The following is a 28,000-nucleotide window of genomic DNA, read 5'->3' as shown; positions in this document are numbered from 1 at the left end:
GAGAGGTGGAGAGCCCAGCAAGGGCATAGGCTTCTCTGTTCGGATGTATTCTATATATTTGCCACTCTGTTCCAGCAAGAGCCTATATGTATGTTGTCCACTCTGTTTCATAGATCTCAAACCTGTGAAAAACCAAATGGGAAGCACTGAGATGGTGGCCTCAGAGGTGGGGATTGGCAATGACTCACCTTATATTTTTCAACATTTTCCGTCCTGAGCTACTTCTTAGTTAAAAGTACCACAATTATTAGGAATGGCCCTTCTGTATAAAAAAAGTGCTTCTTTTTAATTTTCTGAAACTATTGCAAGCTGATAAGCACATTGCTTGATTTCCCCAGTCCTGAAATGGGTGATCTAGGTGGAGAAATAGTGGGACCTGGAGATGGGCACAGATAGAAAAGTGTTCTGGGCAGAGAATATACCAAGTGTAGATCTGCTGGTCTCCCAGACCTGCCTGAGGCCCTACCTTCAGAAATGCTTTCCTTCAGATCAGAGGGAAGGGACCTCCTTTCCCACATGTTGGTTGTATAAAATAGCAACTGGCATCTATTAGTTTGAACCATTGGAAACTGCAATATTTTTAGGTTGAATTGGCTAAATATAGTAATATGGAATAATAGTAATAATACTAGCAATTAAGCAAGTGGTAGGCATTGAAGTTTGCTCATTAGTACTTGGATCTGCAAAGGATTGTAATGTGTTATTTTCTTTGATGGTCTCATTTCTCACTTGATAGCAGAAGGGTGGCTAAGGGAGGGAAAGCATGGTTTTTAATTTTCTGATTTAATGCAATTCTGGCTCTCTGATTTCAAACAGCCTCTTTTATGTTAACGGTTCATTTTGCGAAAATATTGGTCCTTTGGGATTTCTTCCTGCTCCTCTCCTCTTTCCCTTCATCTAACAGTGCCACAGTCTCAGAGCAGCTCAGGTCACATTATGGGGCAGGGGAAGGAGTCCTCAAGGATGTCCCTGGGTCCTTGCTGGGTGTCCCTGGGTCCTTGCTGGCCTTGCCAGAACTGGGCGTCCACCAGCGTGCATGGCTTCTGCAGGCTCCTGGGGACACATATAGGCTGGGCCTCTGCCTCCGCCTGGAGGCCCTTGGAGCTGTTGCCTCCTCTTCCTGACAGTCTTCTTTCTGATCTTTTGGTTTTTGTAGCATCGCTGAGATCCGTGGGGGCTGGTAAACTTTCAACCGCCTTCTTTCTGCGTGCCTCCATCGAGTGGGGCTCCAGAGGCTGCGCCTGTGCTTCCCTCTGTCCAGGCTTCTTTGCCTGCTTGTGGACATACCAGATATGCTGGATCCCAATGAGGCTTTCTGCAAAAGGCTTTCAGGCTTTGCCCAAGGAGGAGGGACCCTGACCTCAGTATGCTAGTAGTTTCTCAAACACATAGAGAGCTTCGAGGAATTTCATCTTCTCTCCCAGCTTCCCTCAAGATTCACTTTAATGGTAATGGGCAAAGAGAAGTGGGGACCCTCCTGGGGGAAGTGGGGACCCTCCTGGGGCTGACTCCTGCCCAATCCCCCCCCCTTTTTTTCTTAGCAGAAACACATTTATTTTATTTACTAACCAAAGGGATGATCCTAATTAAATCAACACTTTGAAATATTTGCATGTAAAATGTTTGTGATAAAGATAATTGAACACAGTGATGAAAAAAAAGCAGTGTGGAGAATTGCTCTTTGAACTGAGCTTGTTCATCCTCACAGCTAATTCCTGTCCAAAATGATGATGGAATTTTTACTCTACTTTTTCATAGACCTGAGTACAGGTGACATTGTTCATGATGCATTCCACCACTAATTTCCCATCTTCCAATTTTCTTGTTATTGTGCTTTCCTTCCCATCCCATTCCTGATGTTGAACCAACGCGCCGTCTGTGAAGTTGGAGACAGTATGAGTTTTTCTGCCATCAGCTGTAGTTTCTTCAAACTTCTCTCCCAGATTACATGAAAACTGTGTTATTTTCAAAGTGCTCTCAGTTTTTAGGGAGACGTTTTTGCCGTCAGAAGAGATGATACAATCCGGTTTGGCCACTGCACCCACTTTTCACAGAGCCATTCCCACTCCTACTCCCTTCATGTATTCGTCAAAGCCTCTGCCCTCCAGCCAGCGCCGTCTTCCTACCAGCTGCTGAAGGGGGCCGTGGTGGGCGGCCGGGGCAGAGGAGCCGGGCGGGCGTCAGGAGCCAGCCGTTGCCCAGCACGCGTTCCCCCTCCTCCAACTGCTCGCGCTGTGGTTCCCTCAAAATGCCAGCGTGTATCAGGAAACACCTCACGAAGGGGCAAAAGTGGCGTCAATTCTAAGAGTGGACAGCGAGGATCTTCTTCCAAGTCTGGAAAGTAGAAAGGAGATGACCTTCAGACCATTTAGAAGGAGTTGACCCAGATAAAACAAAAAGTGGATTCTCTACTGGAAAGTCTGGAAAAAATTGAGAAAGAACAGAGCAAACAAGGAGAGATGAAGAATGCTAAGTCAGAAGAGGAGCAGAGCAGCCGCTCCCTGAAGAAAGATGAGACTATGTGAAGATGGAGTCTGAAGGGGGTGCCGATGACTCTGCTGAGGAGGGGGACTTACTGGATGATGATGATAATGAAGCTCGGGGGGATGACCACCTGCAGTTGATCAAGGATGATGAAAAAGAGGCTGAGGAAAGAGAGGATGACAGAGACAGTGCCAATGGCGAGGATGACTCTTAAGCACATAGTGGGGTTTAGAAATCTTGTCCCATTATTTCTTTACCTAGGCGCTTGTCTAAGATCAAAATTTTTACCAGATCCTCTCGCCTAGTATCTTCTTCAGCACATGCTCACTGTTCTCCCCATCCTTATCCTTCTCATGTTCATTAATTCATATTGCCCTGTGCCTAGTCCCACTTTCACTTCCTTTGATGTTCCTAGTAGTTACGTTAAGTCTTACCCTGTAATTTTTGCTTTTAATTTTGATACCTTTTTATGACTTAACAATAAAAAGGATGTGTGGTTTTTTAAAAAAACAAAAAAACAAAAAAACAAAAAAACAAAACCCCAGGAGACTCTTCCTGTCTCCTCCTACTTCCCTTCTGGGTGGAAAGAGCTCCCCTTAATGTCAGATCACCCTCTTTTCCTCCTTGATGGAAGTTTTCTGCGGATTAATTTATGTGTTTCTACTTTATAACATTCTTTGGTCTTGGTGGAATGAACGTCACCCTTGCTTGGGAATCAGTGTTAGGATCCATTTGAGAGACAGTATGCTTGATTTCTATGAAAGGTGAGATAGGTGCCAATTACTTTGATTTGATTCTCCTAACAACCCTGTCTACAAACTCATTTTATAGCTGATGCAGCATAGGTGGAGAGATGGAATGATGTGTCTGAGATCATGTAGAATGATTGTTGCTGCAGAACCAGGATTTAGAACCAGACCTCCCAGACTATAAAATGTAAGGAGTGCACATTAGCTGTAACCATCACATCTGAAATATTGCTAATACTAGGGCACCTGGGTGGCTCAGTCAGTTGAGTGTCCTGCTCTTAGTTTTGGCTTAGGTCCTAATCGTGGGGTCCTAGGATTGAGCCCTGCGCCCTCAGTGTGAAGTCTGCTGGAGATTCTCTCCCTCTCCCTCTGCTCCTTCCCCTGATTACATGCACTGTCTCTCTAAGATCAATAAATAAAATCTTTAAAACATCACTAATACAGTACATATGTGTATCATATAAGTGTGCTTTTTGTGGGAACACCATATATTCAGATATTACCTAAAGTATAAACTCAGAGAGAAAGAGGAACCTGGACTTTTAAAATGTAGTATTTTGATGTTATTTTAATATTTTATTATTTAATAAAATATGTATAATATTTATGTAATATTTCAACTTGGAAAGTTTTGTACCTCAGTCTTGTCATCATCTGGCTTACTTCCTCCCCCCCACCTCTGCAAGGCCCCTTTGTTGCAGTGAATCTCTCTGCTGGCCATTGGTTGGGCCTGTTGTTAATAGTCCCAGATGTGGGTTGGCAGAGCTGGAACCCCATATCCTGCTTTCCTGTCCAGCCCAGCTCCACAAAACCTAGCACTGTGTCGTGTTCTATTCCCAGGGCGAGTGTAGGCTGAATGACAGGCTGTCTGAGAGAAGCTACCAGCAGATGGTCGCGGCCAGCAATCAAAAGTGGAGAACATTGTTTTGGAGTCAAAGTGATGGTGAACCATGAACCCCAGAGGCAGGTAGGAAGAGCAGCAGCAGACTTAGCAAACATTGCCAGCTCCTACAGACCAGCTGATGGCCTGTGTGAGCCCAGAATGGAAAAGATTGTCACATGTTGGGTGCCTGGCCTGGCCTGGACCTCACATCAGGCGGTGAGTATTGTCCATTCTGACCATGAAGGTCAGAGACTAAGGCATGAATACAGTGTGGGTCTAGTTGCTCTGGCTTCTCACTATGCCAACCTGTCAGCCCAGTGTGGGAACTCGGCCAGACAGGGCCTGGGAAGATCCTCCTGGCTACTCTCGCTCATGAGGACTTATGTAAGGCACAGGTGCCATGATTGTTGTGGGCCAGAGCACATACTACAGGACTGTCAAGGCCATGAATGTCATGGGTGTAACTAGATTTAGGGCTTCCATGGGAAGCATCGCTGTGTGAACTCACAATAGAGATGACATTTGAATTGGCTTCTGAATGGTGAGTGAGAGTTTGCCAAATAAGAAGTGGCAGAAAGTATTCTAAAGAACAGGAAACAGCAAATGCAAAGGTGTCAGAGCAGAAAGGTATGTCTATGTGTGGGATCTAAAGAATACTTTGTTGCAGGGCTGGTGCCCATTATGCCGTGTGTTCTTGGGAGGTTGTATTTTCTACTCCCAAATGCACTTTTGGACATCATCATGGTGACAAATGTCTGCTCCCCTGCTTTGTCCCTGACTATTTCCTAGCCCCTCCCTAAGTGGAGCTTACTTCTCACTCTGACCTCGGCCCACAGACTCAGCCCACCCTGATCCTTAGCACCAGGCAATGACTTTTGTAACAAAAGAGCTCTGGTTTAATTCTGGATTTTACTTGATCTTTCTCTGGTGAAGACTTCAGCTTGGTCCTCAGAGACTCATAGATAGGCCCATAGCCCAGTGTCCTCCTGGTTTTACTGATCTTCAAACATTTGAGTCCTTTTTTTGAAACTTAAGCTCAATGACTGGAGACCTAACACATGCTGTAAAATTCCTGTGGTGCAGCTGCCTCTAAATTGATCCATTATTTGTTTAGAGGAGCTACTTTTTTCATCATTCTCTGAAAAAAATCTTGATACTAATTATTTATTGTTTCCAAAATTGCCTCAGTCTCCATGTGTTGGCTCTGAGGTTTTCTCTCAGTTACCACTTTGTATACCCTGTGCTCTAAATTATTAGTGCTAAGCCCATTCCTTATGTGCTCCATACTATATCCACATTGGGGGTCCATCCTCCCTTCTTCCTTCCTTCCTTCCTGGCTTCCTTCCTTGAGTGCCTTACTATGTGCTAAGCACTGGAAATAGAGCAGTAAGCAAGACAAAGTCTCTGGTATCATAAGCTTAAGTTTTAGTAAAGGAAGACTGATAATACCCAAATAAATAAGTCAATAGGCAAGGTATTTAAAGACAAAAGATTGATGTGTTAGAGAGAATCTGACAGAAGGTAGAGAAGTGGTAATGGGATGACCTCTCAGGGGACCTCTTTTTATCATTTAAAAAGAGAAACTAAATGACAAAAACAGCTGAGGGAAGCACATTCCAAAAAGTAGGAATGGCAAGAGCATTTGCCACGTGGTGGGAAAAAAAAAAGCTTGAAGGCTTGCAAGAAGCAGTGGGGCATGCCATGAGACAGGGTAATAGACAAGAGCCCAATCTTGGGGAACAAGGCAAAGTTTTCATATTTTATTCTAATAGCACACTATGTTGATCCATGTTATGTGGGATCAATGTTAGTTAGGATGGATTAATAAAAAATGATTGCATTGGAAGATCCAAAGACTATACTGTGAGGATGGAGGGATGGAGGCTTCAATGAGGGTAAGAACCACACTGAGAGACAGAAGTGCCCCATGCTTTTGTAGTGTTCAGGAGGCTACAGGGAGACAGCCAGTTTTCTAAATTCTTTTTTTTTTTTTTTTAGATTTTATTTATTTATTCATGAGAGACAGAAAGAGAGAGGGGGCAGAGACATAGGCAGAGGGTGAAGCAGGCTCCATGCAGGGAGCCTGACGTGGGACTCAATCCTGAGTCTCCAGGATCACACCCTGGGCTGAAGGCAGCGCTAAACCGCTGAGCCACCCGGGCTGCCCGAGACCGCCAGTTTTCATCTTAAATGTCCATTATCAAGTCCAGAGGATAGAAATTGCTACCAACCCTTTAACCTGGTAGCATCATAGTCTTTCTTGAGAAGGTGTGTGTGTGTGTGTGCGTGTGCACATGTGTGCATGCAGGGAACATGAAATGTATGTCAGGCTGAACTTCTCATTTGTTTTCATTTTGTAACTCAAATAGCACATTGGCTTGGGTACTTTTGAGATGTCAGCTCTGGCTAAGAACTAGTGCAATTACAAACAGGGAAAAGGTATCAACGGGTCACCAAAACAAAGCACTTTCAGAACAAAAGTCAATATTGGCTTGCATAAACTACAGTGATTTCTTCCAAATTTTATTTAAGAAATAATTTTTTTGCATTAAAGGCATATAACTAACAACAGTGACATAGATTCATTTTGCATCAAAAGAGATTGCGCTCACTCACAAATTTGTGCTGCCGCATCCATTTAAGTTATGTAAACTGTGAGGGAAGGTTTCTCTTGCATATCAGTTGAACTGGACCATAAAATGATATAGTTACCTAAAGAATTGTTACACATAATACTTATCTATACAAATCAAAATTGTCTTAGTACAATAGATTCTGAGGTTAAGACACTGACTGCCCTCCATCACTGCTAGCTTAAAATACCGAAGTACCCTTGTGTCTTTATTAATTGACTCTTTGCATTTTGTAAATACTGGAGAGCTAACAAATAACTAATACCATGGGAAAAAGTGAAGGAAAATTAATTCCAAGTGAAAGATAAGAAAAAAGGCAAGAGGACAGGGGTAAAGGAGTCCTAGGCAGGGTGGAAGACTACTCTTTCCCAGCAGCCTCCTCTGGTGTTAAAGCATCAATATCTTTATGCCTTTTTTTGACAGTTGTCACAATTACAACAACTATTATGTAAACACAACATAGACATAAACTTATACCTGTATACACACATATGCATGTACAAACACATACATACAATACATATGCATTGATTACAAAGGCATTTCACAAACATTCACTTATTCATTTAAATGACAGATATTTGAACTCTACAAAGTGCCAGACACTCTTCCAGGTAGTAAGAATATAGCGGTGAACAAAAAAGACAAAATCTCTGCCCTCAAAGAATTTCCATTAATTTTAATAATTCTGGGTTATTCTGTCAGATATTGATACCATATTTGGCTTAGCCATTCTCCAATTGGTTTTGTGATCTAGTTGTTTCTCATAATTATAGAAGGTCCGCAAATTATAATGGTTCCGACTTAATGATTTTTTGACTTTATGATGGTGAGGAAGAGGTACCCATTCAGTAGGAACCATACTTTGAATATTGCATTTTGACATTTTCCTGGGCAGACAATATGCAATGTGACCGTCTCCTGTGATAGCTGGGCAATGGCCACAAGGGTGAACAACTCATACACTGATAATCACTCTGTATCCATAGGACCATTCTACTTTTGTACCGTCAGTATAGTAGTCGATAAATTGCATGTGATATTCAACACTTCATTATAAAATCGGCATTGTGTTAGATTATTTTGCCCAAAAAAGGCTAGTTTAAGTGTTCTGAGCATGCTTAAATTCAGCTAGGCTAAACGATGGTTTGGCGGATTATGTGTATAAATACATTTTTGATTTGTGACATCATCTACTTTTGATGAGCTTGATGAGGACGTAACTCCATTGTAAATCCAAGAAGATTTGTATTAAAAAATGTTGCACTAAGCATCCTTGTACATTTTTGTTCTATCTGTAGGATAGATTTTTTATTTAAAACTTCTACAAAAAGTTATTCCCCCAATTAAAAGCTTTGAAATGAGTTTCATTATGAATTATGCATTGTGATTAATGCCATTTTGCCAAATCTAGAAAATCATTTTAATAAAAGATTAGGGGAAAACTCCTCTTGTGTTCTTTTTCTATTTCCCTGCCTTTTGCCATATGCCAAAAAGAAAAATTTTTTTTTAATGATTTCCTTGCCAGTAACTACTCTTGGCATAGCCAGAAGCTGAACATCTTGGGGGCGGGGAGGAGGCGGAAAGGAGCATTTGGCTCCAAATTGCATAATTTGGCAAGTTTTCCTACTACGGTAGTCATGTTTTTGCAAGATTCAGTGAACTTTCTAAAGGCTGACTCTCCATCGATAGTTTGCTGCAGCAAAACCATGACAGCATGGCTGCCTCTCTCCCTTGACTCACTCCTCTCTTCCCTGTAGTTCAGGGCTCTGTGGAGGTCATTTGTTCAGGTTCTCTCGCCTAGTACTGTAGGCCTTGCTTCTTCTTTATTCCTTCTTGCATTTAAACTCTTTTTTGAGTACAGGGGACACACAATGTAACACTAGTTTCAGGTGTGCAATATAGAGATTTGATATGTCTGTACATTACTGTGCTCATGGCAAGTGTAGCTACCATCTGTCACCATACATGGCTTTTACAATTTTATTGACTCTATTCATTAACAGTAGCAAATATTCTTGAGCACTTACTCTGTGCTAGGCACTGTGATAAGCCTTCATCTTTTTTGTTTCATTCCCTTAAGAACCCTACAACGTAGGAACCATCCTTCTCATCTCCCATGTGGAAAAATAAAAGATGAGAAAGCAAGTGCTCAAAGTGCACACAGCTATAAGTTGGAAGATCTGGGATTTTTTAAAAAAGATTTCATTTATTTATTCATGAGAGATACAGAGAGAGAGAGAGAGAGAGACAGAGACACAGGCAGAGGGAGAAGCAGGCTCCATGCAGGGAGCCTGATGTGGGACTCCATCCCGGGTCTCCAGGACCACACCCCGGGCTGAGGGCAGCACTAAACCGCTGAGCCACCCGGGCTGCCCAAGATCTGGGATTTGGAGCCAGGTCTTTTGGATTCTGGACCCCCACAGTTCTTTTTTTTTTTTTTTTTTTTTTTTTTTAGATTTTTATTTATTTATTCATGAGAGACACACAGAGAGAGGCAGAGACATAGGCAGAGGGAGAGGCAGAGGGCCCCTACTGGGAGCCCAATGTGGGACTTGATCCCGGGGTCTTGAGATCATGCCCTGAGACAAAGGCAGATGCTCCTGCTGAGCCACCCAGGCGTCCCTGGAGTCCCACAGCTCTGAGTGCCATGCATCCTGTTTCATTTCTTGTCTAGGTTATGTCTGAGGGTGTTTCATGTTAGAGCACCTTTTCATTACTTACTTCTGTGGCACACATCAAGGCCATGGCCATGGACCAATGCTGAGCTTCTGAGGAACATGATAAGGGTATTTATGATGCTGCTGCTGATAATTATGACCTCATCTTCCAAGACAGACCTACTATGCAGAATAGAGGAGACAAACAAATTTAGACTCAGAGACCTGAATTAGAATACTGTCTCTCTTACTTATTGAGCATTGTGACCTTTCTAGGTTTCTTACCTTGGAAAATAGTGGCCATAATAACTCCCTTATAAGTTGTGGTGAGGGTGAGACAGTATGTGGATAAGCACCCACTAAAGGATACTTTTATTGACATTTCTTATTATTTTTGCAAGTGAAGCAAAGACAATTCAAATTTCCATGAGAATAAAGAATATAAGTCTGAGTTCCTAACTGAAAAGATACAAAAGTTTCCAGGAATTATGACATGGAGGACTCTTGAAAACATTACACAAAGTGAAAGAAGCCAATCACAAAAGGCCATATATTACATGATTCTATACATATGAAGTATCTGGAATAGGCAAATCTATATGGACAGGAAGTATTTCAGTGTTTGCCTATGGCTAGGAGGTTTAGGGGGAATGATTTGGGGTTTTGGGGTGATACAAATATTCTAGTGTTGATTGTAGCGATGGTTGTGTAACAACTGAACATACTAAAAGCCATCAAGATGTGTACTTTAAGTGAGCGAGCTATAAGGTATTGGATTTATATCTCAATTAAAAAGTTTGTTAAAAATAAGTTTCAGATGTCTGTTTAGTTCAAAGAAATTGAGAAATATCACATTCTATCATGTTTATAGTGAATGCATTTCTCAAAGAAAGAAGTGTCTCTTTCTTAGCCATGGCACTTAGACAAAAGTATTTAAAAAATACATATAAAGTTAAACACAAAAAAGCTAAAGGCAAAACAAACTCAGGAAGGGAAGCTAGACGGAAAAAAGTAGAAAGCTGGAAATGAGACTGCCTATAAGTCCACACTGAACCTGACTCATGCTCAGCAGGGTACACATTTTGAGCTGTTTGTGATTCATTCACCCTCTCTTGTGGGGAATCCATGTGACAAATGGCTTCCATGAAAAAGCAATTTGACCTTGCCCCACAGGCCACACAGATGTGTGTGTGGCAAGATGCTGAAGCAAGATGCGGACAATTGGGTACTTGTGGAATCAAACTGTGGTGTCTAAATCCCTATTAACTGACCTATCCAGGTCCAGCTCTAGGTGTTTGGTCTGCAGCAGATGTGAGACCTGCCAAAATATGAGAAGATGCAGAAATAACTTGGTTATAAATGTCTTATCTTTTGTCTCTGAGAAAAGAAAATACCTATAAAAGTGTCTGGCTCATGTTAAGACCTTAATGGATGTTTGTGGAAAGTATTGTTATTGGAATGAACCCAACCATAAAAGATCTTGTCTCCCTCCCTGATTCTTGGGTGGTGAATTCAGCAGAAAAAAAGACTTGAACCACTTTTTGACATAATAACAATTTTTATTTTTGGTGGTACCTTCCACTTTGTAGGGTGCCCCTATGTCAATAGCTCATTTGATTTTTTGAACAGCACTATAGGGTCATAGAATGCTAGACAGTAGTATACTGAGAGATGTCTGTTGTGTTCAAGGTCATATTGGCCAGGGCCAAGACCCAAGTTCAGTCCTCTTTCCAGGACATGTAAGTTGAATTGCTTGGCCTAGTTAGTCAACTTAATTTTTCAATGTTTCAAGGGATTATATTGATGCTACATCAAAGAGAGTGTTGTTGGTAAAACCATCACATATGGCAATGATGGGGACTGGCCAACCAAGCTACCACTTCTTGAGGCCAAAATGAAGGAGTGAACTATGCCTAAGGGTACAGAATCTAGTTCCTGTCAGAGAAGGAGCTTAACAAGGTGGTTAGGAGCACCATCACAGTTCTGTTACCTATAAATTTGGGGTAGTATCACCATCATATAATATTGTTGCAAGGGTTGAGTATGCTACTGTGTGCTGAGTATTTCACAGAGTGCTTAGCATGCAGTCAGTGCTCATTAAAAACTATATTTTAATCTGTCATTTCTTTTTCCTATTTATTTTTATTTAATCATTTCATTGTCATCCTCTTCACTGCCATTTGCTCAGGAAAGTATAGGGCCATATTATAACAGCTGAGAATTTGGACCACTTGTGAGGAGGTATAGAAATACTTGAGGGATTCAGAGTCAGCTGACATGCAGGGAAGATATGCTTTTTAGCTTAAAATTTGAAAACTGAGGCCAACCTGATCATGCTTGTTCTCCCCTTTCTCCAAATGCAATTTATCCATCTATTCCATTCTTCAGACCTTCTTTTCTCACTAACATTATTAAGCCTCAACCATGCTTTAGATTTAAAGCCCAGGAGGCTTGACCTTTCCAGACATGACCATCTGCTGAGTTGGAAAGAGTGGCTGCCAGGTCACCGAAACCATGGGTCAGAAATGACTGGGAAGGGGTGCCTGGGTGGCTCTGTTGTTAAGTGGCTCAGGTCATGATCCTAGAATCCCAGGACTGAGTCCCACATCAAGCTCCCTGCTCAGCAGGGAATCTGCTTCTCCCTATGCCCCTTACCCAGCTTGTGCTCTCTCTCTCTCTCAAATAAATAAAATATTTTTTTAAATTAAAAATAATAGTAATAAAAAAGCAATGAGCAGGAAGAGTTTGGACTAGAGGGCAGGCTGGGCTTGGGATGGATCATCTAGAGAGAATTAAGGGCTGGAGGACCAGGTTGTGATGTGAGACATGGGATTGGGGTTTATTGTGAGCTTCAAAGGCAGAGCTGTGATCAGAGTCTAAGTTATCCAGCTGAACTGGAAGGCATGGCTATAGTCTGGCCTCTCCATGGGCTGAACAAGATTGGAATTCAGAGGTCCACACAGGGCAAGAAGCACAGGCAGAGACATGATGAAGGTGAAGTGGGCGTGCAGTGGTGGAGGAGGCTGTGGCAATATTCAGGTTTCAACATTGCTATCTAAGCGGCCAGACACAGGACTTGCATTGAGAGGCTGAGACACGTGAGTAGGCCTCTCAAACTCCCAATCACACACTGAGGTTGTCCCAGCTCAGGGGCATCAGCCCTTTGCCTCCCTAACCTCAGGGCAAACTCAGGCTAGCAGATGGGTGCTTGCCCTCCAGGCAAAGTACTGACCTTCAGAGGTTAGAGCTTGCAGCAGAGGGCTCTGAAGAGAATCCCATTAACTCTCAAATATCCCAAATCTATTCTTGATGTTCCTAAGACATGAGAGGCAAATGCAAACTAGTAAGAGGTTCAGACTTTTAGTTTCAGATATTAAAAAGGGCTTAATTCTTTCATTCAAACGTATTTGATAGCCCCCTATTGGTTACTAATTAAATGTAGCAGGCCAGGAGGGGGCAAACAGAGCCAAGATCACCCAGGGTCTCTGCCGTCTAGAGGGTGAGGATGGGCCTCAACCAGCATGAGAGAAGGAAGCAGAGAGGGGAGGATAGGCAGAGGAGCAGGGTCTAGAGCCTAGAAGGAGAAGCCAGTTCCCTCAGGTTCAACAGACAAAGACTATGTCCAGGGAGCCAAACTGCAGGGATCAGGAACCACAGAGCCTGGGACACAGAGGCTCAGAGGTTCAGAAAGGGCACTACCAAAGCCCTGAATGGTAACCCCAGCAGGTGCAGAGTGCAAGCAATCCAAAGGGAGAACTGGCCTTCTCAGCATCACCTCTCCTCCCAAATCAGGTGAAAAAGATTACTGAAGAGACACGGAAGCAGCTCTAAGTACATGCAAACCAAGTGTTGGTGCTCCAATGGGAGTGTACATCAGGATCACCTAAAGTGTTTTGTAACACGCAGCTCACTGGGCCCCAGTCTCAAGTTTCTGATTCAGTAAGTTTGGGGGAGAGGGTGTGGAGTGGGCCTTGCCCGGAGCATTTGCATGTCTAACAAGTTCCCAGGTGCAGCTCATGGGCTGTTCTGAAGGTGACACTTAAAGACCTGAGCACACTGGGGCAGTCACTCTGAATTCTTGGCCTATGAAAGAAATGATAAGCAGAGGAAGTAGGTCGGACTGTCCTGGCAGCCTCCTCACCATGGCAGGTGTTTTAACTTGGCTCTGGCACAGGCCCAGACCCACCCAGAGGTGACACCAGACTAAGAGCCCTGGTGTGGGTGATGCTGTTACTGCTTTCTCCATCTCTTTTCAATCTTGGGTGGGGATAGATCCTTTGCTTGAGAGCCTGGTGCCCTCTCTCCTTTACCTCCACAACTTAGGGATGCTCAGGACAGGTTAGGACTATCACTTAGGGACACGGGCAGTTTAGGGGCATTTTTATTTTCTGGAATATTTGCACATGTGCAAACATTTTCTGTATCATGTTGACTCTCTTCCCTCACTCTTCATCTGCCTTTCTTCAAAGCTTGTGAGTGGTTGTGGTTACCCAATGACATCTTTTCACTTTCTGTGATTTGTGTGTGGCAGAATGCAGCTGCTTGTGCCACTTAAACTGGAAAAAGTTGGGTAGCCCATTTACTTTCCATCCCTTGCACAGTTTTAGCAATACGACTGATAATTCATGGAGGTTCTTCTCCCCCTTCTCCTTCCTTCCTATACCCCCTCCATTGAGACATGGAAGCTCTTCACTCTTCATTCACAATTTTCTCAATGCTCTGGTGGTGGGGAGAAAGATTAAGTAGAATGTATGAAGCAAGTTATTACTCAAGCATAGAGGATGAAGTGTGTTGGGCATGGTTGGGTCAGGGAAAATTCTCTAAACTGTTGTTTCCTAACTCCGGCTGTGTGATAGAATCACCTGGGAGCTTTTTGTAATTCATGGTCAGGACAAGATTTTCACTTAAGCTGATCTGGGATGGGACCTTTGGCATTGGAAAATTTGAATCTCCTCAGAGTATTATAATGTGTAGTCAAGCCTGAGATTTGCTGTTCTAAACCCATTTTTCTTAACAACACCTGGGTGCTAAGCACAGCTGCATTTTGGTGTGACTTCCTTTTAATAACCACAAGGCACATTAAGGAGGGCTGGAGGCTGCCACCTATGGGGTAGGAGTCCACACCACAACCCTAAATTTAGACAGGTAACAATAGGAAGTACGTATCTCAGGACCAGGTGGACAATATAAAAAAATGCAAGTTCTGAAGGCAGCAAAAAAATCGCCAGCTGAGGATGACAGAACCAAGTCAGGAATATGAGCCAAAGGTTGAAGTGCCAAGAGAGCAAACTACCAGGGTGAGGTTCTATCACAGGTGGTGGAGCCAGCATGGGGATAAAGCTTGATTCTAGAACCAACTGCAGCTTAAATCAGGAACTCCGTATGTCCCATGTCCTGGGGCAGAACTGGGTGAGTGGAAGTGTATTTACTTGGGGTTTTCACAACCAGGACACAAAGAAGAGAAGGTAGCAGGGTCTTGAAAAAGGGGAGAGGAGGGACGCCCGGATGGCTCAGTGGTTGAGCGTCTGCCTTTGGCTCAGGGCGTGATCCTGGAGTCCCGGGATTGAATCCCATATCAGGCTCCCCGCAGGGAGCCTGCTTCTCCCTCTGCCTGTGTCTCTGCCTCTCTCTCTCTCTCTCTCTCTCTCTCTCTCTCTCTCTATGTCTATCATGAATAAATAAATAAAATCTTTTTTTTTAAAAAAAGGGGGAGATGATATTTTTTGGTCTACATAATGCTTATTGACCCATTTTGCCTTTACCAAATTGACCAAATGTTTCTGGCATTGTTTCTGACATAATGAGAATTCAGACAGAAGAGTCTCTTAGAGCAGTGCGCCTTAAATTTGAATAGTGCAAATGAATTCTGTGGGGATCCTGTTAAATTGGTGATTCTAATTCATTTGGTCTGGGGTATGGGGAGGGGGCAGGTGGGCTGGAGGGGCCTAAGACTCTATTTCTCACCATCCACCATGTGATGTTCATCTGTGGACCACTTTTGAGTAGCAAGGACTTAGAGGACAGGATGGTATCTACCTTAAATGCACTGGAGATCAACACCTTGTAGAGACCTGTTGAGTCACTGTTGATGAGGAGGTTGACACATTTCCCTCTTTTCTCAGATTAAGGGAGTCTATGGTTTTAACAGAAGGGTCCCATTCCTTGAGCAAAGTAACTTTCTGAAGACCTAAGTACAAGGACAGCCTCGTGCCATAAACAACATGTGTTTTCACATCACCCACTTTCCTTCCCCTCACCCTGTCCCATCAGAAAGGCCGATATTCCACAGAGTGAACCAGTCTTGAGATGACCTAGTGAAGCAAGAACCACAAATAAGTAACCTGTTACCTGGGAACAGAGCAGCAATTCTTTCGTAAATGAATGTCAATGAGGTATAATTTTCTGCTGGAGCAGAATTCCTACACCTGACAGTATTCTTAATATACTTTAATTAAGAGGTTAATCTGTTGTAGAAATTGCTTTTCTCTGAAGCCACCTGAAATCAATTTAAACTCAATTACAAGTGGTTAGCTATTGTTTATGTGGTTAAAGATTAGAGAATACATTTTTGCTTGTCAGGAGCCATCTGAGCAAATTTTGAATGTCATGATCAGAGGAGAGTATGAATAGTTGAGTGCTCTTTAATGGGCATAGAGAAACCATTAGAAAATATAATCAGTCATATTTGATGACTTGACCTTGGGACTCAGCTAGAAAAGGGTCTAATCATTTCTGTCCCTTAAGTGCCACAAGGATTGCTCTACCGAAATTAATTGATCATTACGTGCTTTCTGAGAACCTAATATACCCTATTTGATGGAATATAAATTGCAAAAATAATCTGTAAATTATATAACAAGCTTCAGAATACATTTGCCCTCTGCCTCTTTAGCACAGATTAAATCTGACAGCTAGTTTCAAAATGATCAAAATTGCTTAACTCCTCCAATAGTTTGGAATGCTTGAGTTCTATGAGGGAAAAAAAAATCTATTGCCTGGAGTGTGCCCAATATATAAATTTGAATTACAATCCATTTTCCATCAGTAAAATGTAGAGATAAAAAGGTCTGAAAAGGTTTTCTGGGGCTTGAATACATTATTTTATTCAGTTGCTTAGTAAGGTACTTAGCTGCTATTAAAAATTTGGATGCATGTCAGAGAGAAGGAAGCTGTTTTGAATCCTCTCCACTTCCGCGCTAAGTATATGAAAGAATTACATGCCTCTAATAGGCCAGCCAGCTTGCTAATGTGATATCCCATAGTCTGGTTGAACGGTACACAATGACAGCACACTCTGCTGATTATCAGTGGGTTAAAGGTTTCTTGTCATCCTTTCAGGTGTCAAAATAATGAATCCAATTACCTCCTCTGTTTATGTGTATTCTTCTGGGATCAAGACATTCTGCCATTATAGTGTACACATTCCATGACATTTGGGTTAAGTTGCTGAAAGCCTTTCTCTAGAACTCTTCCCCTCCAGAGAATTATTTGAAAAATTTTCCTTCGGGTTGACACTTTTCATATTTGAAATAAACCTTCCAGGAATTTCTTCCCTAAATGTTGAATGGTTAACTATTGAGTAGAAGACCATCTGTTCCTCCTAATTGGCATAATGAGGGAAGACCACATTTTTGGAGCCTGAAAAAAAAAAAAGTGTGCTGAAGTGGGCTCAGAGTAGTGTTTAGCATAAGAGACTGGGGCAGCTCCCTAGATGCCAGGACAGTGGGAGGTTTTCTGGGAACTGGGCCTTTGAATGCTAATGTATCTTGGGAGTTGAGTGAGGGGTGAAGCTATGGGGACCAAGTTTATTATGCTAGGACTCTGGGTTGGACTACAGGGGTTTAAATCCTGGCTCTGTCATTTCCTAACTGGGAGCCTTCTTAGCTTCTTAAAGCCTCAGTTTTCCCAAATGTAAAATGAAGATAATAATGAAGATTAAATGCAGTGTGTATAGGAGACTTGGTAGTCAGGCATGCACACTTACTAAGCTCTTCATTCGTAATTAAGCAAAACATAAAATGATTTGGTGTCTCTCTTTTCTGAGCCCTAATCAGGGGTTCTTGATTTGAGAAAGAAATTTTTTTTCTGGCTCATGAACTTTTTGATTTGAAAGTCTTCCAAAGATACCAAAATGAAGTTGCATCTGATATTTCATTTCACAGGTACCTTTATAACAGCTCCTCTTGGAGTGAGGGTGGAGGTGAGGGATTGGAAGGATACTCAAGATAAACTCTGCACTGGGGAGGGGGTGGGGTGTGTGTGTGTAGTAGTTTCAGTTCCTCCATAATGCAGCTGTGTTGAGAGCAAGAAGTCCCTCCTCTGGGCTCAGTTAATTTGTGTAAAGTGACAGGGTTGAATAGATAACTGTTAAGTGCTCAGTGCTTTAAACCACCGAGATTCCATGATTCTATATTGCTAGCCATCCCTGTTAAAACATTCCCTGCTCCACACGCAGGCCACTATGGTCAGAGGGTGGGCACAGACAGGGCAGCTGGCAGTGCAGTGACCCCACATCTGTGGCTTTTGGCTTCATGCTGTTTGACCTGTCTGTTCATGGCACACATGGTCCCCCATGGGGGGCCCCATGTGGGTGGCCATTCACTAAGGTATGGTTTTACAGCCTTTAAAACTCATACCTCCCTTTGAGAAATACAAAATAAAAATCCTATATTTCCTGAATTCACTCTATCCTGTGAGATGCTAATAAGCCTCCTTCACATCCCCAACAACCCTTTCCCCGCTTTATGATTTGAGGAATATCTGTGCAGTCCCACCTCATTCTACCCTTTCCCAAACATCCATCCCCAACAGAGGTCATGACAGGGCACCCTGAGGGCCAGATTCAACTCTTAGATGATATTACTTGTCCCTCTGGAAAGGATTTCCACAATTGGAATTAGTTCCCAGCATTTAAAAATCAGAAGATTTCATATAAAACCCAGATTTCCAGCTTATTTTGGAAAAAAATAACAAAGAGGAAAATATGACCAGAATTTCCTCTAGAAGGATGATCTGGTTCTTACACCAGAGGGTGAAGAGTCTGGCCAGGAAGTAAAAAGGGTGACACCCTGACTCTTCACTCTGGAGTGTCTCAGTAGCAAATTGAGCGGTGTACCCTGGAGCCTCTCTGAACTGGCCCAGGACCATCAAATTAACCAGTCACACTGAGACCCTTGGTGCAGAGGAGCCTCATGGGAGAGCTGCACTCCTGCCCTGTGACTTTTTTCTCTCCAGGTTGCTGACCAGGCCCTCATAGTCAGTTGAATCTGTGCCCCTCCCATGGGTTCAGACCTTTAAGAGTTTCAGTTCTTTAAGGTTCAATCCTTGTAAACATGCAAATCCCTCAAACAGGATCTGCACTTGGAGATTTAAATATGTTATACATCACTGTGCAAAAGGCTCTGTATGTTTTGCTAGGAACAGAGGAAAGGGCTTGGGGATATAGAGGTTCTAGGAGGGGCCTAAGGGTTAAACCAACAATCTGGGAAAGGTGTAAGAGGGTGTGCGTCTGGACAAAGTGATGGCTTTCACAAATCCCCCTGAACTGCTTGTTTTGAAAGGAAGCCTGGGACAGAGTGAGCTAGGGAGTGACATGGCCCCCTCTCACTGGACTGATCTTCCTCTCATCTCTTTGCATTCTCTTGGGAGGACTGGTGCTCCTAGCCATCTGCTGTCTACAGGAGGACAAAAAATCTTCAGAGGCAATAGAAAAGTGGAGAGGAGGTCTGGAACAACCTCACTACCACTAATTTTAGGACTGGAACACATGTAAATAGCATGCTGCCTCTGGATCTGATTTTGCTTGGATGCCAAATTGCCTTCCAGCCCTGGATCTCTGCCATTCTGATTTCCTTTGCTATCTCACAAGAATTGTGACTTTGTGCCACATGGAAGGGTTCATCACTAGTGTAAACCTGCATCTGACTTCACATGATACTCCACAATTTATGTGTTAGTCAGGTCATAGTTGAGTCCTGTTGAAAGCAATCCTGTAGAAATTGTACTCTTGAGAAGGTTTATATTAGAACTACAGCATCACTAAATCAAAACTAGTGAGGACAATACCACCAATTGCTAACGTCAACCCATGAGATTGAGTTCAATGCGCCGGTCAATGACTGACCTCAGAAACAGTCAAAGGCCATGAAATCAATATCTACATAGTAACTTCAATATAACATTAAGCACTACCTTGAACTGAGTCATTCATTTGAGAACCCAGCTACTGAACCAAATGCAAGGACAGATGCCCCACACTACACATGCAGACAAAAGGAAATTCTGGCTGAAGAGATAATCTCCATTGACTTAGTTATACAATGAAAGGTTTCACTCCTGTACAAAACTTTAACAGGCAAAGGCTTTCTGCTTTGTACTCTAAAAAGCTCTAACTCCATTTCCCTAGAAATAGCAAGCATACTATGTCACATTAAATTCCCTCTCTGTCAGCTGAATTGTCTGGCATGGAATTATTGGGTTGAATCATTTTGTCTAAAAAGGCAAAAAAAAAAAAAAAAAATAGATCATTTGCTTTTTCTCTCCGTAATTCTTTTGTTCATTCACTGGGTATTTCAGCCAAATCCTATTGAAGGAATGAAATGTGGCTTATGCTGAATGCAGATGTGATAGGAGGTTTGGGTTATCCATGAAAGCTGTCAGGATATTTTTAGAAAAATAGTTAAAAACACAAATTCTGTCATCTTGTAATTATGCAACTATCATATCTGTATATCTCTAACATTTTTATGTACATTTATGTGGTTATAACAAAAATTAACACGCAGTTTTTTCTTTTGTTAACACTCTAAACTAGCACCATAGGCTTCCTTTCTAATGACTGGATAATAATCCATCAAATGAGTATTCTTTTGTGGTAGATTGCAGAACCTCTTCTAATTCTTCACCTCTCCCTGTTTCTACATCCTTTGCAATGTGATTTTGTAGCTACTCCCATTGGGGATGGGGATGGGATGTAAAGTTTATTTTCCTACCCCTGGAATACCATTTGGTTTTATGACTTGCTCTGGCCAACAGAATGTAGCAGAAGCGATGGTGTACAGATTCCAAACTTGTGCCTCAAGAAGATTTTTATGATTCTACTTGCCTTCTTGGAACCTGACTGTAGATCATCATCATGAGAAAAATCCCAAGGCTGTTTATTAGAGACTGGGAAACCACGTGGAGAGAGGTAGTAGTCATCCCACTGGTCATAGCTAAGTCCTTCCTAGACCAATAGGCTTCCAATTGACCTGTCAGCTGACCAGTTTCATAGAGGAGTCCAACTGAGACCAGAAGAAACCCTCTGTAGCCTATATGCAAAAGCAAATGCATATTGTTGTAAGCCAAAGAGTATTGGGATGGTTTTCTATGCAACAATAACTGGCAGAACAATAATTCTCAATTTCCATTTTGTTGTTTATGTAGGTGTTTCCAGGATTTTCTTAATTAGAAAACAATGCTATGATGAACATTTTGATGCAAGTGAAGAATGAGTTTCTATGAGGATTTTCATTTTGTTTGAGGAAACTGGCAATTAGACTTTATCTCCTCTAAGTGTTTGGTAAGTGTTACCAAAATACTGTTATTATTGAAATTCTGGGGTTGACTTTAAATTATCATTGTCAAGCAAAATTTAAGCTTTGATATTACATAATTGTTTTCTATGTCCATATGAGGAACAATAACAATGCATTTTCCTTATGGAAACATATGGCACATGGTCTATCTCATCTCAAACCAGGCAAGTCAAAAAACCTCAGAAGCTCATAGAAACTTCTGTTTCATCTGGGCAAACCCTGAGCATATTGACTCCTTTCAGATAGTTCTAAATAATAACATATATCATTTTTTTTCTCTTCTTTGATGAACCCATCTTTTCTCCTCTAGAGAAACTGTAATTACCCTCCAAAGTCTGGCAGCCTCCTGAAAAATGCCAAACCTCTTGCTGAACAAACTCTGGGTTGTATATTGGCAGGGTGGTCTCTAGCAAGTCATTTGCTTAAATAAAAAAAAAATCATTATACTAAATGACTGCTTATCAGAAAATTAGAACTATCATCATGGACTATTAGAACCACTTTGTCCTTCACTCATTTTGGAGAGCCATGGAAGTTCAGAAAGCCTTCCTACCTGAAGGAGGAAGGTAGTGTGGTACTTACTGTGGTGGTACTGACTCATGTTCTCTGAATTATACACATTATGTTCAGTATTCGCTAAAAAATGAGAAAAGCACCCCCTGTAGTATTTCACTCATCATTAGAGTCTTCATGATTAAGAGAAAGACCTTTTTTTTCTTTTCCATGTCAGTAGAAGTTACATTTTTGAAGCATTTCTGACATCTCCTTTCTTACCCAAATCAAAACAAAGTCCAAGAGGTTGATGAGTTGAGCCCCAAATTTTACAGTGTTCTTACCCACTTACATAATTCAAGTTTCTTGAGTCACACCCACTAAAAAACCAAGCACAGGACTCTCCCTACCCAAGGCATCTTGAGAGTCCAGACTGAAATATTTACAAATCTTCCGTATTTTCCCTGGGGGTTGCTTGTCACTTCTATATGAATGGAGAGAGAGAAAAAAACCCACAAGTGCCCTCTTCCCTCTCCCCAAGCAGTTGAAGCTTCAGGTTAGCATCATGTGCTGCAAGGGCCATCAGGGCAAAAGTCCTCTATGTGCCTCTCTGCATCCAGTATGACCCCCACACTCCTGTCCCCACTTTCTCAGGACCCTTCTTGCACAGCACTGTCCCATGAGGTCTAGGGCCGTTATTATGCACCTGAGGTCTTCTGGGATCAGGCACTTAAGTGATCGGATACAATTAGACTTAACTTGAAAACTGGACCAGCTGCCACCATATAATAAAATTGCATTTCCCTAAAGAAATATTTTGTGGATAATCATTCCATTTGTCTTTTTAAATATAAGAACTTAGCTAAACCAAAGAATTTTGTAATAACCATCAATAATTAGCTGAACACTGAGAAACTTTCAAATATTTGTTGGAACCTGCATTTTTTTCTTAAAGGAACACCTAATGAACTGTCTCAAATCAGATAAATACATAATGTGTTTTACTGAAAGATACTAAAATCTCAAAATATTCTCTGAAACAAATGGATTAATCAGTCCCCACCTTTTTGCTGCTTCATGATCAGGAATCTTGCTGTTAATAAAGCTTCTGTCTTCTTATGATTGCCTTCACTACCCTTTCAACAGGTTTTTCCTTTCCTGTCTAAACAGAATGAATGTCTTGGTGGGAGAGAGTCAAAGTGAAGATTTTGTCCCATGGCCATGGGGAGGCTCCAGGATATTGTCTCTGGGGTCATATGTCATCTAAAATCATGGACAGTTAATTTAAGTAAGAATAAAAATGATGATATTGTTGATTAACATTTATTGAAGGCCTATTATGGGTGGTAAATTAATCTTCCTCTTTCTTTTTAGACTAAAGTCACCCCTTTTCTTACTAATGCATAAAATGAACATTTAGTGAATCATCTTAGATAGGTGTTTGATCAGATCCATTCATTTATTGATACCTTCTGGGAGCTGAGCAGTGACGCATATGTTGAAGGTACAGTGGTGAATTTTAAAAAAGCCCTGCTTTCAAAAAGCTTGCATTCTAGTGGAGAGAGGGACAGACAATAGACAAATCTATTTGTCAGGTAATAATAGGTGTCACAAAGGGCGGAAAAAAGCAGGGAAGAAGGATAGTGATAGAAGCAGAGTAGAAAGGATTTTTTAAAGATTTTATTTATTTATGAGAGAGAGAGAGAGAGAGAGAGAGAGAGATAGGCAGAGGGAGAAACAGGCTCCATGCAGGGAGCCCGATGTGGGACTCAATCCCTGGTCTCCAGGATCAGGCCCTGGTCTGAAGGTGGTGCTAAACCGCTGAGCCACCCAGGCTGCCCTAGAAAGGATTTTTTAAAAAGTTTATAAAGGTGGTCAGATAGAGGATAAATATAAATTTTTTGCTTTGAGATTTCAAAACTGTGAAAATTTTCTTTTCCCCATAGGATAAATTCAGATAATCTAAATCTCTTTGGGCAGCAATTCCAAAATTGGACTCTAACTTGCTAAAAGCTCCCTTGCCATGCATTTGTATACCTGTTGAGATGTACCTGGCAAAGGCAAATAATCTAAAGAAACAAGAGCATATGACCCTGGAGGTCACCTTGTCCTTAACTTGTAAAACACCATTTGCAGCCAGTCTGACGTCAATTAGCAAGGGTTGAGAGATGATTCATCTGTGTTCATACCATTGTTGGTTCCTGTTATTGTTTTTCTCTTCACATTTTAGTTAATCATCTCTTTGAATTAGGTTAAATACTCACGTGCTTTATTAGGTCTTTTCCTACAGTTTCATCCAGCCAAACCTTTGGTGAAAATGTAGGTGTGGGTGACATAAAGTCCCTGTCCTTTTCCTGAGGGGGCCAGCAGATTGGCATGAGACTCCAGAATGAATGAATCCAGTTTGTAAAACAAAATCATGAATATCCATAAGCTGGGGTAGAGAATGTGCCACTCTTCACACAAGCAAGCTCACTTTGAAGGTCCTATTTCTATTCTGAAATTACTGGAAAGTTTATTTTTTAAATTATTTTAATTGAGGTATAATTGACATGTAACATTATGTTAGTTTCAGGCATACCATATAATGATTTAATATTTGTATACACTGAAATGATCAGTACTATTAGTCTAGTTAACGTCTGTCCCCATACAAAGGTCCAAAAAATTGTTTTTACTTGGGATGAGAATTTCTAAAATTCTCTCTCATAGCAACCTTCAAATATGTAATACAATATTATTGACTACAGTCACCATACTGCGCACTACACCCCCATGAAGTATTTCTTTTGTAACAGGAAGTTTGTACCTCTTGACCTCCTTCACTGGTTTTACCCATGCTCCCCACCATTCTGTTCTCTGTATCTATGGGTTTGGTTTTGTTTGTTCATTTGTTTTGTTTTTTAGATTCCCCACATAAGTGAAATCATACAGTATTTGTCTTTCTCTGTGTGATTTATTTCACTCAGCGTGATACCCTCTAGGTCCATCCATGGCACAAATGGCAAGATTTCATTCTTTTTTTATGGCTGAGTGGCAAAGTTTAAAATAATTCCATAATGAGCCATTGACCTGAATCCACAACATCAAATAACAAGAGAAGGGAAGGCCATGAAGATTTAAGGATAAACACAGGAAGGACAGAGACCAGACTCCACCAGGATTTCAAAAACCCAGATCTGCTTACAAAGTACATTCTAACCAAAGTTTCTGAGTCAAAAGTCACTCTTAAGATATGCAGACATGAAGGGAATAGCTTAATAATACTGTCCCACTGCCTAGCCAGGGAGAAGCATAGTCAGACTTCAGGCGGTCTTTAGCAAGTCCCACTTTCTTCCTTTTTTTATTTTTTAGTTTTTTAAAATATCCTCCTTTTTGGCTTTGCAGCAAACAGGACAGACATTCTGGATCTGACTGGCTCCATCTAGATTGGGAAGCCTTCTTCCTACCCACTTGTCAGAAGATTCTTTGTCCTCAAACACAGAAGGAGGTAGATCTCACTATTATCAACAAATGAAACTATTATTTTTTTAAAGATTTTTATTTATTTATTCATGAGAGACACAGAAAGAGCCAGACACACAGGCAGAGGGAGAAGCAGGTTCCCTGTGGGGAGCCCAATGTGGGACTCCATCCCAGGACCCGGGATCATGCCCTGAGCAAAAGGCAGACGCTTAATCACTGAGCCACTGAGGCATCCCTCCAAATGAAACTTTAGACTAGAGTAGAGTCTTTCAGGGTTGGGTCGAGCCCAGGCTGGGCCGTGCTTGCAGAACCTCCTAATGACTTGCTGGTAATCACCCAAGTCCGAGAAGCCTACAAAATGCTTGAAACAGGGTTTTGGAAATGAAAAAAGAAGTTTCTTCTCTTAGTTCATCTCATCACCATCTGGCTAGCTTTTACAATCCTTATTGCACTATGATTAATTTTTTATGCCATAGACTTCTGCTAATTAATTGTAATTACCAAGAACAGGAAATTTCAGCATGACCAGATCATGTTTACTCAGAATGGCTGAGTTGGAGAACTGTTCTTTAAGAGATGTTCTTGAGATTGTCTGATTTTAAGAGCTGGGTAGATCCTTGGAAATCCACTGGTTCAGACAGTTCACTAACACCTGAGCAACCTGTGTGAGTTAGTCTTGTGGCTAGTTAATAGCGGAGAGAAGAAGAAAATGTCAGCTTCCACACCACCAGGCTGGTGGGTGTTTGTACCAGGCTTTGCTGCCTTGAGAACTAGTTGGAACCAGAAGCAGCCACTCCCCTCTCCGTTTGGGTGGATTCGTCAAATCCTGGATGGAATTTGGTCAAAATGCCTCATTGCATCATCATGTTGCTTTGAAACTCCAAGTTCTTTGGACATAGAGTTCTTGTCTGTGTGATGTGAACCAATAAATTCTCTGGAAAAAAATCAGTCCAAACACTTGGCTGGTGTTTTGGAGGAAAAAATAAATGTGAGTGATTGAAGTTTTAAAACTGAATTAAGCAGCTGTGTTTGCATCTTATGGGCACTCATATTAGATCTAGACAAGCTTGTCCAAGGCTGGGATCGGGTCACAAATTGTACGGAAATTGTGCTGTGACTGTTAAAGCAGCGCAGGACATGTCAGTGCTCCACGGATGTCCAGGGTGATCGGCAAAGCTCCGGGTTTTAGTCTGGCAGTTTATTGGTTTTTAAACTGCCAAGCTATGTTTCACTTTGGAAGAGTATGTATTTTTTTCAAATGAGATTTTTATGTGTAATCTATGCACATAAAATAGCTAAGGACAATATTCTATGTTGAAAATGATAAATTTCCCCTTTCTAAAAATAATAAATGAGAAACATTTATTATTGAACTAAGATTTGAAATGGTGAGTTACAGGAGTCAGTGTTAGTCTCGGGGCATCGTCAGCACCGAATTCATTTCTGTATGTGGATTTACTGGCACTGTAACCTATTTGTCTGGTATATAAAGTGCTCAGCACATGACCTGACTTATGGGAAAAATGAATGCATCAGCAACTCTTAGCTTGGGAGCTTCGTAAAGGTAGGAGCCACATCTTAATTCACCATTTTTAATCCATCCCTCCCTGAAGTGACACCAGCTGCCAGACTTTACTGAAGGAGGCCTGCAACAAATACTGATTGGATTAGGAGGAAATGAGTTTGTACCTGAAGAGGTTAACTGATGGTGTCCATCAGAGGTGCTCAGAGCAGGGGAGCGTTGTGGCCATGGCCATGAGCTCAGTGGGATTCTCTAACAGCCATGTAGGGGATGAATTAGAACCCAATGCATCAGCGTGCTTCATACAGACTCTTCCTCCTTGTGGCAGGTTTTAATTAAAAATGTTCTCTCATATATGGTCGTCAGGACAAGGACATTTTTCAGTCCATCCTTGGGCCTTATTTTCCTCCACTTTCATCCAGTAACAAAGTTTATAGATTTCTATCCCTTCTGTGGCCCTTTGGCCACTTGAGATCACCATCTTGACTCAGGTCTTCATTATCTTTCACCTGGACTATTTCAATAGCACTCTAACTAAATACACCTGTCTCAAGAGTCTGGTCTTTTCTGGTTCATGTTGTGGTTTGTTATAAAGTTTATTTTCTAAAACTCAGGTCTGGAACTTGCCTGCTTAGATGTCTTTAACAGCTCCCTCGTGTCTGTGGGTTAAATTTCATTCTTTGGCATGGCATCAGCGGCTTTTTCTTCATCCTCACTGTCTCCCCTCAGGTGACCCTGACTTTACCTACATGGAAGACACAGCTCTCTTTGGGACTTCTGCTTTTGTGCTTGTGTTATTCTTCCAACTGAAACACCCTTGTACACTCTCTGCCTTTCGTCTGTCCCCCAGTAGACAGCACTCCCTATCAGAGCAGGCGCTGTGTCTCTTCCTCTCACTATTTTATTCCCAGTGTGTAGTCCAGTATCCAGAGCAAAATAGGCATCCGGTAAATATTTGTTGAATGAATGACAAACTGAAAAGGCTGAGAAATAGGACTTGCATGGAATTAAAAATCGAATATATGTCCAGTACTAAGAGATAGTATACATAGACCAAGCTGGCTCAGCGCAGTTAAGCATTATACAGAGTAGGAAACACAAAGACTGAGAAGACATGGTCTCTACACTTTAGGGAGTCAGTCTGAAATGATCGGGCTGGCAGGAAGTGTGGAAGCTCTCAGAAGAACAGGGCAGACTCCAATAGGTCTAATGATAGTCTCCTTATAGGATTCCCAGGGCCCCTGAGTGGCTCAGCATTTGAGCATCTATTTGCCTCTGGCTCAGGGCATGATCCTGGAGTCCTGGGATCAAGTCCCACTTTGGGTTCTCTGCATGGAGCCTGCTTCTCCCTCTGCCTGTGTCTCTGCCTCTCTCTCTGTGTCTCTCATGAAGAAATAAATAAAAATCTTTTAAAAAAATAAATTAAAAAAATATTTTTTTAAAAAGATTTCCTGCCCATGATTTCTGCTCTCCTCAATCCAATCTGCACTTGTTTCCCAGATTCACCTTCTCAGGGTGCCCTTTTAGATATATCTG

General features: G+C 41.8%; 1 long non-coding RNA gene and 1 pseudogene across 1 annotated transcript in view; both read left to right on the top strand.

The window, feature by feature from the left end:
- Positions 1-1,292: 1,292 nt before the first annotated feature.
- Positions 1,293-2,832, top strand: LOC112918545 (heterogeneous nuclear ribonucleoprotein C pseudogene; annotated as a pseudogene).
- Positions 2,833-15,497: 12,665 nt separating this feature from the next.
- LOC112918571 (uncharacterized) overlaps positions 15,498-28,000 on the top strand; it is a 43,393-nt gene continuing 30,890 nt past the window's right edge. The window contains exon 1 of the long non-coding RNA XR_003234715.2: positions 15,498-20,969. This is a non-coding gene — a long non-coding RNA (uncharacterized lncRNA). The remainder of the gene's footprint in view (positions 20,970-28,000) is intronic.

Source organism: Vulpes vulpes, chromosome 9 (genome assembly GCF_048418805.1).
Source record: "Vulpes vulpes isolate BD-2025 chromosome 9, VulVul3, whole genome shotgun sequence".
Taxonomy (NCBI): domain Eukaryota; kingdom Metazoa; phylum Chordata; class Mammalia; order Carnivora; family Canidae; genus Vulpes; species Vulpes vulpes.
This window is presented reverse-complemented; position numbering and strand designations above follow the sequence as displayed.